This window comes from Syngnathus leptorhynchus, chromosome 6, assembly GCF_054491065.1.
Source record: "Syngnathus leptorhynchus isolate UIUO chromosome 6, UIUO_Slep, whole genome shotgun sequence".
NCBI classification, from domain to species: Eukaryota; Metazoa; Chordata; class Actinopteri; order Syngnathiformes; family Syngnathidae; genus Syngnathus; species Syngnathus leptorhynchus.
In genome coordinates this window covers 15559309-15574772 of record NC_141200.1, presented here as the reverse complement: position 1 = coordinate 15574772, position 15464 = coordinate 15559309, and the positions used below count along the sequence as shown (strand labels likewise).

The window sequence follows — 15464 nt, the reverse complement described above, 5'->3', positions numbered from 1 at the left end:
AGAGACACTGGAGGCAAGAGGTTTTAAGTATTTTGACCAAGGACATGACACATAACTCAGACAGAGCTGGAATGGAACAGTTGACCCTCTGTTTACTGGATGACTCTGACCCACGGCCATTCAAATTTTGCGCACAACTTTTTTCAACAAATGTGCCAAGCACAATATCGTAATTGGTACAAGCCACTTTGGCCTTCATCTAATGTTGTGAGGTGGATTAACAAACTTGCGAGGACGCCAAGTACATAAGATTCCACTTCAAAGTGACTCACGCAAATAATAAATACAAACCTGAAGAAGAAATGCTGCTTGGCAAGGCCCACCTAATAGAAAACAAAAATATAAATAATCTACTGGCTCACCTTAACACCAGCCCCACCCTAATGTTGGCGGGACAAGTGATTTAAGACTGCTGTTATCAGCTGTGAGGTGACAGAAGAGACACAGGAGCATGAGCGACACCAAAGCAAGAGCCGACAGGCCCTCCAAGAGCAAACTTAATTGAGTGTGGTGAGTCCTTTCCCCATCTTCTAATGTTTTCAGCGAACACAATATTCATGTTGGATCTTTTTGGTGTCAAATTCTGTGGAAGTGAAAATAATGCATTTGGACTTGGATCACTGTGGTTATTGCTTCATGCTTGTCCAATAAAATTGTAAAAATTGGAGACAGAGCATTCTCTACCTTGCTTGTGAAGATTAAAAAAAAATCAAATGATAATTACTTTTTTTTCATTCTAGTACTACGGTTTGTGTTTTACATTGCTGAATTTCAATCACAGTTGCATAAAAAGTGCGACACATGGAGTAAAATCAAGCATACATAGTCCTATATCATCTGTAAAATAATTTTTTATCGTGACAGGCCAAGCAAGAGGTGGGGAAGAGGGGGGTAACAAACTAAATTAAAGAAAAAAGGCAACGTTTAGTTTTATTTTAATTTATCTAAGCTTTTTTAATGTAGCTGACCTCCAAAACAGGATGATAGGATGGAATGGTGTCATTTTCACGAATACGGGACAGGACAATATTTTTCATAGCAATAAATAAGCATATGAATAAGCACTTAAAATTTTCTGAAAAGTAATTCTATGTTCCTTTTTACTGTCTTTCAGAACATCACCAGCCAGAATGATAAATCTAAAGGTGTTCACTGTTGCCCTTCTGCTGTTTGGTAGGTCATCATACTTTCAATTACCGAGTAACAAAGAGTAGGTTAAAGATTATAATGTAACAAAGATGTCAACTCTGTATCCCAGGAACCAGCTGTCTGTCTGCTATGATAAAGAGACAGGGTTCTGGGGGACCACCAGGGGGACCACCCGGGGGACCACCCGGGGGACCACCCGGGGGACCATCTGGAGGGGGACCCGCTGGCGGGGGACCACCAGGGGGACCATCTGGAGGGGGACACGGTGGAGGTGGACCCGGTGGCGGGGGGCCACCAGGGGGACCACCTGGAGGACCACCCGGGGGACCACCAGGGGGACCATCTGGAGGGGGACCCGGTGGCGGGGGACCACCAGGGGGACCATCTGGAGGGGGACACGGTGGAGGTGGACCCGGTGGCGGGGGACCACCAGGGGGGCCACCCGGAGGACCACCCGGGGGACCACCATGGGGACCATCAGGAGGGGGACCATCAGGAGGGGGACCTGGTGGAGGTGGACCCGGTGGCGGGGGACCCGGTGGACCACCTGGAGGACCACCCGGAGAACCACCCGGACCACCAGGGGGACCATCAGCAGGGGGACCTGGTGGAGGTGGACCCGGTGGCGGGGGACCCGGGGGACCACCCGGGGGACCACCCGGAGGACCACCCGGAGGACCACCAGGGGGACCATCTGGAGGGGGACCCGGTGGTGGTGGATCCGGTGGAGGGGGACCACCAGGGGGACCACCCGGAGGACCACCCGGGGGACCATCTGGAGGGGGATCTGGTGGAGGTGGACCCGGTGGCGGGGGACCCGGAGGACCACCCGGGGCACCACCAGGGGGACCATCTGGAGGGGGACCCGGTGGATCCGGTGGAGGGGGACCACCCGGAGGACCACCAGGGGGACCATCTGGAGGGGGACCCGGTGGAGGTGGACCCGGGGGACCACCAGGGGGACCATCTGGAGGGGGACCCGGTGGAGGTGGACCAGGGGGACCCTCTGGAGGGGGACCCTCTGGTGGGGGACCTGGTGGAGGTGGACCTGGGGGACCACCCGGAGGACCACCCGGGGGATCACCTGGGGGACCACCCGGAGGACCACCAGGGGGACCATCTGGAGGGGGACCTGGTGTGGGTGGACCTGGGGGACCCGGTGGAGGTGGACCTGGGGGACCACCCGGAGGAACACCAGGGGGACCACCTGGGGGACCTCCAGTGGGACCACCTGGAGGACCACCAGGGGGACCACCTGGAGGACCACCAGGGGGACCACCTGGAGGACCACCAGGGGGACCACCCGGAGGACCACCAGGACCAGAAGGTCCACCAGGACCAGAAGGTTCACCAGGACCAAATGGCTCACCAGGACCAAATGGCTCACCAGGACCAGAGGGACCACCAGGGCCAGAGGGTCCACAGGGACCAAATGGACCATCTGGCCCACAAGGGCCAGCCGGTCCGCAAGGACCAGCTGGTCCACTGGGACCAACTGGCCCCCCTGGTCCCAGCGGACAACCTGGGACAGTGGGTCCAGCTGGTCCACCGGGATCAGCTGGACCAGGACCAGCTGGTCCACCAGGATTGCCTGGTCCACCAGGACTGCCTGGTCCACCTGGACCAGAGGGCCCACCAGGACCACCAGGGAATACATGTCCTCCAGGACCACCTGGACCACCCGGGCTACCACTATTTGGTCCATATTGGCCACCACCACCCTGGCTAATTGGGCCATCAAAACCTTGTCCATATGGGCAACATGTGCCACCATACCATGCAGCACCATCCCCAGGGATTGATCCATAATTTAAAATAAAAAAAGATACACCCAGAGCACCTGTTACTGAGAATTAAAGGGATCTACCTTGCATTGCAGACCACCATTTAGACCACACTTTATTTCATATCATTATTAGCCACAGGGACCGATAGCTAACCCGTGCAGTCACATGTTACTCTGGATAAAAAACACCCACCTGGACACCAATTTAATTTGGATGCCAATGTGTAAATGAATGAATGTAATAAAGATGACTTTTCTTCCAGTTTGGATGGTTGCATGTGACCTCAAATCAGACGCTCATTGGTATGCAATTAAACTGCAGTCGCCTGCTGCCTTGTAAACATACTCTGCACACATAAGACACTGTGAAGTCACATGGTCATCTTCGAAAGCGAAGGACAAACGAATGAAAAAAACAATAATAATCTATCCATCTTCTTCTGCTTCTCCGGGGTCGGGTTGCGGGGGCAGAGGCTTTAGAAGGGACTCCCAGACTTCCCTCTCCCCAGCCACTACATCCAGCTCATCCCGGGGGATCCCAAGGCGTTCCCAGGCCAGCTGAGAGACATAGTCTCTCCAGCGCGTCCTGGGTCGTCCCCGGGCTCTCCTACCGGTGGGACATGCCCGGAACACCTCCCCAGGGAGGCGTCCAGGGGGCATCCTGATGAGATGCCCGAGCCACCTCATCTGGCTCCTCTCAACGTGGAGGAGCAGCGGCTCTACTCCGAGTCTCTCCCGGATGACCGAGCTTCTCACCTTATCTCTAAGGGAGAGCCCGGACACCCTGCGGAGGAAACTCATTTCTTTCATTCGCTTGTATCCTATTATTATAATTATACTATAATATTATTATTAATGATCTTGATAATAATAATAGGGAGGCATGTTGGCACAATCGTTAGTACATGCGCTTCACAGTTCAAGGGAGTGGGGCTTGACTGTGCCTGCAGCCTTCATCAATTGCAATCAATTGCATTAGGTCTTTGCGATTGATCACGATTAATTGCATGATACACAAAATCCACAAAAATCCAAAGTAATGTATGACACACTTTTTATTGAAACTGTCATATAAATTAAAGTGCCAGAACCTTTGCTGGGCTAAATTTGCAGTTAAATAAAACATTCACAGTGAATCTCAATTTAAAGCAGAACAGGTTTACGTCTTTGTAATAAGCCTGTTGCTGAGACATAGAATATTCTTAATACTTCCAGGTGACAAAGTAGCTCTCTTCTTCTGTACATTATGGCCAGCAAGAGAAAACAACATTTCACAGGGAACAGATGTCGTAGGTGTACTTCTATGCATAACAGGCCTGACTGCTGTGTGAACCTGCATGTTTGGACAACTACTCTAATGGACTGGACTGTGCACCGATGGTGCGCTCTGCTCTATATTGACGAACACTGTTCTCCACTGAGTCCTCATTCTGTTCAGAATCAGACTCAGATGAAGCAGCCAAAAACCTTACGTAACTTTTTATTTGTTATTGTATTTTCTTCCCTCACGTTTTTCTGCAAATAACCAACTGTTTCTTGACTAAATAGACACTTGAGGTCTTTGAATCTACGGTCCAAAGCAGTAGCAAATTAAGATATGCAATGTTGGCATTCTCCTTTCGTGTCTCCAGGTTTTATGTGAATGTAGTTTTAATCTTGGCCACATATGCATGGTCATCATCTGAGCTCTCCTACAGCTGAGAGAGATGGCAAAACGCAGGTAGAGCCACAGAGCATCACACATTTTTTTCCCCTCCCAAACGTTCAGTCACATACCTGGAACAGAAAATCAAAAGTAGAAAAGTGAAGAAAAAGAAAAGAGAAGTAGGATTGTAGTGAAAAAGCAGGCAACAATGTTCAAATTAATTACCATAATTTTCAGACTACAAGTCGAGTTTTTTTTTCTTAGTTTGGGTGGGATCTTAGGCAGAGGAATGAAATGTGTCATCTTGCTAAAGTGGTCCACTACCATGAGAACCGCCATGTTCCCCTCCGAGGGCGGGTGGCCCGTAACAAAGTCAATCGACAAGTGAGACCGGGGACGCCAGGGAACGGGCAAAGGTTGGAGCAACCCGGCTAGAGGACGATTAGACAATTTACAGCGGTTACAAATGGATCAGGCCCGGACTTAATCGCGGGTGTCTTCTTGCCCGATGGGCCACCATAAATGTCGAGCCACCACGTACCTCGTGTGGGCAGCCCCGGGATGACAGGCAAGAAGTGAGTCGTGCGCCCACTGCAGGACGGATGACCGCAGCTATTCTGGGACGAACAGGCGAACCTCCGGGCAGTTGCTGGGACCGGGTTGATCGCACGAGGCAGCCTCCGCCTGGCGCGACCTGAACTGAGTTTGGGAGGATAGTGGGAGCCGGTCCCCGTTCCTCCTCCCCTCCCTGGAATAAACGTGACAAGGCGTCCGCTTTTGCGTTGCGGGAACGTGGTCTGTAAGAGAGTGAGAATTTAAAGCGGTCAAAAAAAGGGCTCACCGAGCTTGCCTCGCATTCAGTCTCTTGGCCGATCTCAGGTACTCCAAGTTATGGTGGTCGGTCCAGACGATGAACGGAGTGGTGGCGCCTTCCAGCCAATGCCGCCACTCCTCCAGGGCCAGCTTGACCGCAAGGAGCTCCGGATTGCTGATGTCAAATTTCCGTTCCGCGGCTGACAGGCGGTGAGAAAAGAAGGCGCACGGGTGGAGTCGATTGTCCTGGCTGCTACACTGGGACAGCTCCATAGGCTCGGCTGGCGGCGTGGTCGGTGGGTCCCGAGCAGATGGGGGAGGGTGACTACGCGGATTCCGCAGGAATCTCCATTCCCGCTCGTGCTGCCGAGTTCGGATCTTCTGGTAAACTCGGGCCGCTAAGCCCATCGCGACCTCCAGGCTCCGACGGCGATCATAGGACACGAGCTCGTCCTTCATATATTTGGCGAGTCCATGGAGGAAGGTACTCACAAGCGCTGGGGTGTTCCATCCGCTGCTGCCAGCCATCGTCTGGAACTTAAGGGCATACTCCGCCACCAATCGGTTACCTTGATGCAGCGTCGTCAGTTCCTTGGCAAGGTCTTCGGTGGCGGAGCCCAGGTCAAATAATCAAAGTAGTTTATCCGCGAAGGCGTCGAACGAATCACACGCAGGAGCCATCTCATATTCGGCCATTCCCAACAGCCGTATTTCGTCCATGAGGTGGGTCAGGACGAACTCCACCTTGGCTGGTTCGGTCGCGAACGTAACTGGCTGGAGACTGAACATAATGTGGCAGTTGGTCACAAATACCCTGACATGCTTGGCATCTCCGTCGAACTTCTCAATATTGCCGAGACAGGGTTCCGGAACGTCCATGAGCCTCCTGGCCTCAGCAGACGGGCGGGGCGTGGGTGCGGGGCGTGGGTGCAGCGGTGTGTGCGGCAGCAGCCGGAGAAACGCGTCTGGGAGAAGTGGTGACCGACAGTCCCCAGAGGGCTTGGGTCATCTCTTGTTGCTGATGATTGATCAGTTGTTGCTGTGGCTGCAGCTGTTGCTGCTGTTGTTAACCCATCTCAATCAGTGTCCGGATGTCAGCTGACAGACTACTGATTGCGGTCTCTGTACGCTCCAGTCGGCACAATACTATCTCGTCGCTCGTTGGCTGCATAGCAATGGTCAGCCTGTACTGTAAGGGATCAGACAGTACAGCCAAATGCTGAGCGACAGAGACTTTATTGTGGGGAGGAAAGGGAACGGTGGGGCATTGGAGCGGCAATCGGACTGGGGTGTGATTGTAAAGCGGGAGTGCTGAATGGCGAACTTGGTGGCATAGCATTCTGCTGGGCTTCTCACTGGAACGTGTTGGCTGCGGACTGGTAGACTTCTAGGAGAAGAGTAATCGGCAGCACGGACAGACGGACTAGACAGACGGATCAAAAAAGGCGTACCAAAATGACAAAGGGAGTCAGGGTCACAGGGACGGGTGAGCTATGCGGCATCACGAGACAGGCTGACAAGTGGGTTTGCGCAGGCTGCGCAACTATAGCGCACTCCATGAGCCCGCGACAGGTGACGGCGAGTCCGTTGATAGGAGGGGGCGTGGTCGAGTAGCAGGTGGCGCAAGCACGTGACAGCCTGAGTGGATTATGTTTGGTTGTCTTGTCATTTAAAAAATAAAGACCATTGGGACAACGAAATTTGTTTTATAACAGTGTGTATTTGCATGAAGGTTTTGTAGTTAAAAAATGTCAGAAAAAACTATTGGCCCCTGGGCCCCTTCACTTTATCAAATCTGGCCTTCCTTGCAAAATGCAATAAACTGATGAATAACTAGTTTTCAAAACAAAGACTAATAAAAACTAGTCAAATATTTAAAAATGAAATGTTGAAATCAAATCAAATATTTAAAAATAAAATTTATTAAAAAAATAAATGGTAATAAAAATTGCTATCAATATTTCTATTTTTTAAAAGTGAAAACAATTTGAAATTTTGGAATTGACATGTAAATTCGATGCACTGTGTCTTTGTGGCCCACTTAAAATGATGTGGTGGGCCGTATCTGGCCCCCAGGCCTTGACTTTGACACCTGTTGTATAGGCCTATCATAGATTTTGTACTGTACTGTAAAAGACTTGGTTTCTTTCGTAATTTCTCACACACTATGTATTTTCAGTTGGAATATTTCATTTGTCGGCCATAGTCTGAAAAAAAAAAAGAATGTAATCTATAAAACTTTCATCAAAGCATATTTGATTCTGGATGCATTTTTTGCAAGAGGACAAATTTGACTAAAAACGGCACTACGTAGAGCCATGGGCTGCAATGACAAGCAATGGTGCACTGATTCACACGAGCGCTGTATATTTATATTTTGGAGCTTAATTTGGTCCGATCGCCCAACCGCAGCGCGCCGGGCGCTCACTGTCGCATTGCTTTAAGAGCGTCTTTGTGTTTTACTGCTCCCACTTGCTTTCTTTGGAGCCATGATTAGGGGTTGAAACAATCCTCAAAATGACGAAAATACAATAACAACAAACGGAGTCAGTCAGCATCCGGTCTACGCGGTCGGGTTTTCTCGCGTGGTTCGAGCTCCCAATTTTTGTTCGACATCGCAAGCAAAAAAATCTCAAAATTTTTGCTCAAACTCAGATTTGTTCGAGAACTGGGACGTTCGAAAACCAAGGTTTGACTGTACAAAGAACAAATGTTGCTCAACAAGACTCGCCTAATAGAAACCAACGTTTGAAAGTGTGAGAAGAAAAGGAAAATTAATTAAATGCCTCACCCTAATGCCTAGTGCCTAACACGTTTAATACATTCCTCTTCATTTATATAATGGGCGGACGTAAGAATCTGCGTGTATTGTTGAGACATTGCAGTATTTTGTTTTAAAATTGTTTTTAAATTGTAACATTTTTCCTTACAGTATTTCAAATGCACTGTTCAGTGTTCTCAGGTTTTCTCAAGTTGCATCATTGTTAAGACATTGCAATACAATTTTCTTTGATTCCCCCGGCTGTAACATTTTGTCCTACAGTTCTTCAAACAACCATCTCGCCCAGAACAAAAAGTCAAAGTTGCAAACAGATAAGAACGTGTTAAAATTAGAAAATGCCAAATGAGAACAGTGACTCTCAAATTACATGTTACATTAAGGAAATACAAAGAACAAATGTTGCTCAACAAGACTCGCCTAAGAGAAACCAACATTTCTAAGTGTGAGATCAAAAGGAAAATTAATTAAATGCCTCACCCTAATGACAGCGTGACCTTCAATTAAATGCCGCACCCTAATGACGGCAGAATACTTCCAAGGGCAGACAAAGCAATTTCCATCTTTCATTAGCTGCTGTGATCCATCCATACTCTTCCGCTTATCCGGAGTCAGGTCGCAGGGGCAGCAGCTTTAGGAGGGACTCCCAGAATTCCCTCTCCCCAGCCACTTCGTCTAGCTCATCCCGGCGAATCACAAGGCGTTCCCAGGCCAGCTGAGAGACGTAGTTTCTCCAGCGCGTCCTGGGTCGTCCACTGGGTGTCCTGCCGGTGGGACATGCCTGGAACACCTCCCCAGGGAGGCGTCCAGGAGGCATCCTGGTGAGATGCCCGAGCCACCTCATCTGGCTCCTCTCAACTTGGAGGAGCAGCGGCTCTACTTCGAGTCTCTCCCGGATGACAGAGCTTCTCACCCTATCTCTAAAGGAGAGCCCAAACACCCTGTGGGGAAAAACTAATTTCGCCCGCATGTATCTGGGATCTTGTTCTTTTGGTCACGACCCATAGTTCATGGCCATAGGTGAGGGTAGGAGTGTAGATCGACCAGTAAATTGAGAGCTTTGCCTTTTGGCTCAGCTCTCTCTTAACCACAATGGCCCGGTACAGAGTCCGCATTACAGTCGACGCTGCACCGATCCGCCTGTCGATCTCACGCTCCATCCTGCCCTCGCTCGTGAACAAGACCCCAAGATACTTGAACTCCTCCACTTGGGGCAGGATCTCATCCCCGATCCAGAGAGGGCATTCCACCCTTTTCCGACTGAAGACCATGGACTCAGATTTGGAGGTGGTGATCCTCATCCTAACCGCTTCACACTCGGCTGCGAACCGCTCCAGTGAGAGCTGGAGATCACGGCTTGAAGATGCCAACAGCACCACGTTGTCTGCAAAAAGCAGAGACGCAATGCTGAGGTCCCCAAACCGGACACCTTCAACACCTCGGCTGCGCCTAAAAATTCTGTCCATAAAAGTTATGAACAGAATCTGTGACAAAGGGTAGGCTTGGCGGAGTCCAACCCTCACTGCAAAACGAATCCAACTTACTGCCGGAAATGTGGACCAAACTCTAGCATCGATTATACAGGGACCGAACCGCCCTTATCAGTTGGTTCGGCACCCCGTACTCCCGAAGCACCCTCCACAGAACTTCTCGAGGGACACGGTCGAACGCCTTCTCCAAGTCTACAAAACGTATGTGGACTGGTTGAGCGAACTCCTATGCATCCTCGAGGATCCTGCTGAGGGTATAGAGCTGGTCCACTGTTCCACGGCCAGGATGAAAACCACACTGCTCCTCCTGAATCCAAGATTTGACCTATCGACGGACCCTCCTCTTCAGCACCCCTAACTAGATCTTACCAGGTGATACAACAAAGAAAACTGTGCTGTGATACAACAAAGAAAACATCTGAACGGGAATGAATGTGGTTCTTCAAAGGAAGACTTTGTTGGGCATGTTTTTTTGTTTGTTTTTGTCAGACACACACACACACACACAGGCTTGCTCATAGTTGTCCATCGTATCCGTTGATGACTTCCACTCATGCTGTTAACGGTGTGTTCTCTGATGGCAACAGAGTCCAATCCTAGATCCACAGACTTTGTAGCAGATTGGGAATGTGTAGGCTGCAGTGGTACTGGCATCTCTGGGTATGGATGTGTTCCACCTGTGTCTCCATTGTTCCCTCCTGGCAGTACTCTCCTCTTCCAGTTTACGAATTCCAGCTTGGCGCACATGCACACGCACGCGCATACACACACACACACTTACATGCATAAACACACATACACACACTTGCACAAACACTCACACACACGCTTGCTTATGGTTGTCCATCGTATCTGATGATGACGTACACTTAGGCCCCTCATGGTGTGTTCTCTGATGGCTATAGAGTCCAATCATAGATCCACAGACTCTGTTAGGGTTGATAAATTAGTTTGGTCCTATGCTTATGTTGGAATGTAACCTGTAATAATTAACCAAACTTGTCCCGACTTAACAAAGTAGTAGAACACAGTGCTAAGATCCTTTGAGCTGATTGACCAGCTGCAGAGAAAGCAATCTAAGTTGTCCTGTTTACACCCCCTGCTATGATCTGACCTGAGGCCAGCGGTTCACCCCCACCCTGTCCAATATCACCACCACACTGTTTTCTCTCAATAAATACTCTCTTGCAAGAAGTCAGACTTCGTTTGATCATCGCTGTACACACAGTTACGAACAAATTTTCCACTTGCAAGTGCTCAAAAGGCATACTGTCTCCCGTGTGGTTCTTGCGAATAAGTGAGCACCACTCTAACACTGTTGCAGATTGGAAATGTGTAGGTTGCAGTGGCATTTCTGGGTATGGATGTGTTTCTCCTGTGTCTCCGTCGTTTTTTCCTGGCAGTCCTCTCCTCGGGGGGAATTTCAAAATCGTCTGGGATTTTGTTGGACTGCCTCTAACATATTACATGTACAGTACATTGTCAATAGAATTGCCACTCCGTTCCATTTCACTCAATCACAGGTTTTTCTGTATCATTCGCAAATAAGTCACGCCCTTCTCCTCAAACTTAGTCACTTTGCTACAAAGTAGGGTGGGCTGGCCAGTCTACACCGAGTGTTTACAAGCAATGCCCAAACGAAAATGCACGTTCATGGAAGTGTTGAATAAATCGTGATCATTATGAAGCTGAGTGCTTGAGATGCAAGGCAGGCGCTTACGTGTCTCTGGCAAATAAAGGTGCCAACGCACCTCGCAGAAGGAGGACTGTAGAGGAGCCCTTTTTTTTCTTCACATGCACCAATGGATGTATTTCTTTTGTCCTTTTTTTACTTAGTGTACCACTATAAAATTAAAAAATGTCAGTGTACAACTATTTTTGTTGGTGTATGTAAATATGTTTTTGTTATTGTATATATGTTGTTTTTTGTTATTCGGGCCAATAAATGCAATTGCTATACAGACACCATGTCATGACACATATGACCCCCCCCCCCTCCAAAAAAAAAAAAAAAAAAAAAAAGAAAAAATGACACCCCCCCTCCAAAGAATTACCACGTCCCCCTCCAAAAAATGGTGTCCGCTTTTTCAGAAATCCAAATCTGGTCACGTCGACCCGGCGTGACCCAGGGTTCAATAACTTCTCATCAACAGACATCCTCCAGCATTGCGAGACAGTGACACACATCACAGCCGTGACAGTTCAATTAGCAAACTCGATGGACCACTAGAACACTAGAGGAAGTCAGGGTCTACTGACCACTCTTAAAACGAACATGTAAGAAGCGAACATGTAAGAATTCACATGTTAAGACATTGCAGTATTTTCTTTGAATTGTTTTCCAATTGTAACATTTTTCCTTACCGTATTTCAAATGCACTGCTCTGTTCTCAGGTTTTCTTAAGTTGCATAATTGTTAAGACCTCCATCTTCTGAACTGTTTAGTCCCCACGGGGGTCGCGGGCGTGCTGGAGCCTATCCCAGCCGTCATCGGGCAGCAGGCGGGGGACACCCTGAACCGGTTGTCAGCCAATCGCAGGGCACACAGAGACGAACAACCATCCGCACTCTGACTCACACCTGGGGGCAATTTAGAGTGCTTAATCGGCATGTTTTTGGGATGTGGGAAGAAACCAGAGTGCCCGTAGAAAACCCACGCGGGGTCGGGGAGAACATGCAAACTCCACACATGGAGGGTTGGAGGTGGAATCGAACCCGCACCGTCCTAACTGTGAGGTAGACGTGCTACCCAGTGCGCCACTGAGCTGTTAAGACGTTGCAATACAATTTTCGTTTGAGTCCCCCCGACTGTAATATTTTACCCTACAGTACTTCAAACAATTGTCTAGCGGCCATAAGAAAAAGTCAAAGTTGTAAACAGATAAGAGCGTGTTAAAATTAGATGATGCCAAATGAAAACAGTGGTCTGTTGTGACTTAAATTATATGTTACATTAAGGAAATACAAAGAATAAACGTTGCTCAACAAGACTCAGCTAATAGAAACCAACGTTTGTAAGTGTGGGAACAAAAGGAAAATTAATTAAATGCCTCACCCTAATGACAGCGTGACCTTCAAAAAATGCCGCACCCTCATGACGTCAGAATACTTCAGAGGGCTGACAAAGCAATTTCTATCTTTATCTGCTGTGATACAACAAAGCAAACATCTAAACGGGAATGAATGCGCTTCTTCAAAAGAAGACTTTGTTGGGCATGTTTTTTTTTCTTGTTTTTGTCACACACACGCAAACGCACACAGGCACACACGCACACACACACACACACACACACACACACACACACACACACACACACACACACACACACACACACAAAAGTATAATAAATAAAGCATTCATGTCAAACATAGTCAAATTCACACCTCCAGACTGAAATTTAATATGAATGAAATGACCTATGAAGAATTAACCTTGCAAAATGGCTCTCCGTCCGCATTGTATTTGCTAATGAACAAAAATAGACAGACGTGACAGAAACGGCACCAAAGTAAACATGTCTACTACCGTTCAAAGGTTTGGGGTCACCCAGACAATTTTGTGTTTTCCATGAAAACTAGCATTGTTGCACAAGGGTTTTCAAAGGTTTACCAAAAATCCATTAGCTTCTAACACAATTAGCAAACTCGATGGACCACTAGAACACTAGAGGAAGTCAGTGTGCATCAAGGGTCTACTGACCACTCTTAAAGATTCACACCCAACCGTACACCATTTTGAGAGACACTGGAGGCAAGAGGTTTTAAGTATTTTGACCAAGGACATGACACATAACTCAGACAGAGCTGGAATGGAACAGTTGACCCTCTGTTTACTGGATGACTCTGACCCACGGCCATTCAAATTTTGCGCACAACTTTTTTCAACAAATGTGCCAAGCACAATATCGTAATTGGTACAAGCCACTTTGGCCTTCATCTAATGTTGTGAGGTGGATTAACAAACTTGCGAGGACGCCAAGTACATAAGATTCCACTTCAAAGTGACTCACGCAAATAATAAATACAAACCTGAAGAAGAAATGCTGCTTGGCAAGGCCCACCTAATAGAAAACAAAAATATAAATAATCTACTGGCTCACCTTAACACCAGCCCCACCCTAATGTTGGCGGGACAAGTGATTTAAGACTGCTGTTATCAGCTGTGAGGTGACAGAAGAGACACAGGAGCATGAGCGACACCAAAGCAAGAGCCGACAGGCCCTCCAAGAGCAAACTTAATTGAGCGTGGTGAGTCCTTTCCCCATCTTCTAATGTTTTCAGCGAACACAATATTCATGTTGGATCTTTTTGGTGTCAAATTCTGTGGAAGTGAAAATAATGCATTTGGACTTGGATCACTGTGGTTATTGCTTCATGCTTGTCCAATAAAATTGTAAAAATTGGAGACAGAGCATTCTCTACCTTGCTTGTGAAGATTAAAAAAAAATCAAATGATAATTACTTTTTTTTCATTCTAGTACTACGGTTTGTGTTTTACATTGCTGAATTTCAATCACAGTTGCATAAAAAGTGCGACACATGGAGTAAAATCAAGCATACATAGTCCTATATCATCTGTAAAATAATTTTTTATCGTGACAGGCCAAGCAAGAGGTGGGGAAGAGGGGGGTAACAAACTAAATTAAAGAAAAAAGGCAACGTTTAGTTTTATTTTAATTTATCTAAGCTTTTTTAATGTAGCTGACCTCCAAAACAGGATGATAGGATGGAATGGTGTCATTTTCACGAATACGGGACAGGACAATATTTTTCATAGCAATAAATAAGCATATGAATAAGCACTTAAAATTTTCTGAAAAGTAATTCTATGTTCCTTTTTACTGTCTTTCAGAACATCACCAGCCAGAATGATAAATCTAAAGGTGTTCACTGTTGCCCTTCTGCTGTTTGGTAGGTCATCATACTTTCAATTACCGAGTAACAAAGAGTAGGTTAAAGATTATAATGTAACAAAGATGTCAACTCTGTATCCCAGGAACCAGCTGTCTGTCTGCTATGATAAAGAGACAGGGTTCTGGGGGACCACCAGGGGGACCACCCGGGGGACCACCCGGGGGACCACCAGGGGGACCATCTGGAGGGGGACCCGCTGGCGGGGGACCACCAGGGGGACCATCTGGAGGGGGACACGGTGGAGGTGGACCCGGTGGCGGGGGGCCACCAGGGGGACCACCTGGAGGACCACCCGGGGGACCACCAGGGGGACCATCTGGAGGGGGACCCGGTGGCGGGGGACCACCAGGGGGACCATCTGGAGGGGGACACGGTGGAGGTGGACCCGGTGGCGGGGGACCACCAGGGGGGCCACCCGGAGGACCACCCGGGGGACCACCATGGGGACCATCAGGAGGGGGACCATCAGGAGGGGGACCTGGTGGAGGTGGACCCGGTGGCGGGGGACCCGGTGGACCACCTGGAGGACCACCCGGAGAACCACCCGGACCACCAGGGGGACCATCAGCAGGGGGACCTGGTGGAGGTGGACCCGGTGGCGGGGGACCCGGGGGACCACCCGGGGGACCACCCGGAGGACCACCCGGAGGACCACCAGGGGGACCATCTGGAGGGGGACCCGGTGGTGGTGGATCCGGTGGAGGGGGACCACCAGGGGGACCACCCGGAGGACCACCCGGGGGACCATCTGGAGGGGGATCTGGTGGAGGTGGACCCGGTGGCGGGGGACCCGGAGGACCACCCGGGGCACCACCAGGGGGACCATCTGGAGGGGGACCCGGTGGATCCGGTGGAGGGGGACCACCCGGAGGACCACCAGGGGGACCA

General features: G+C 49.0%; 2 long non-coding RNA genes across 2 annotated transcripts; both read left to right on the top strand.

Moving 5' to 3' along the window:
* The first annotated feature begins 356 nt into the window (after positions 1-356).
* LOC147056167 (uncharacterized) lies at positions 357-1466 on the top strand. The gene is made up of 3 exons (XR_015066457.1): positions 357-510; positions 1115-1173; positions 1259-1466. It is a non-coding gene; the product is annotated as an uncharacterized LOC147056167 (long non-coding RNA).
* Positions 1467-13754: 12288 nt separating this feature from the next.
* On the top strand, positions 13755-14784 carry LOC147056166 (uncharacterized). The gene is made up of 3 exons (XR_015066458.1): positions 13755-13910; positions 14515-14573; positions 14659-14784. It is a non-coding gene; the product is annotated as an uncharacterized LOC147056166 (long non-coding RNA).
* Positions 14785-15464: the final 680 nt, after the last annotated feature.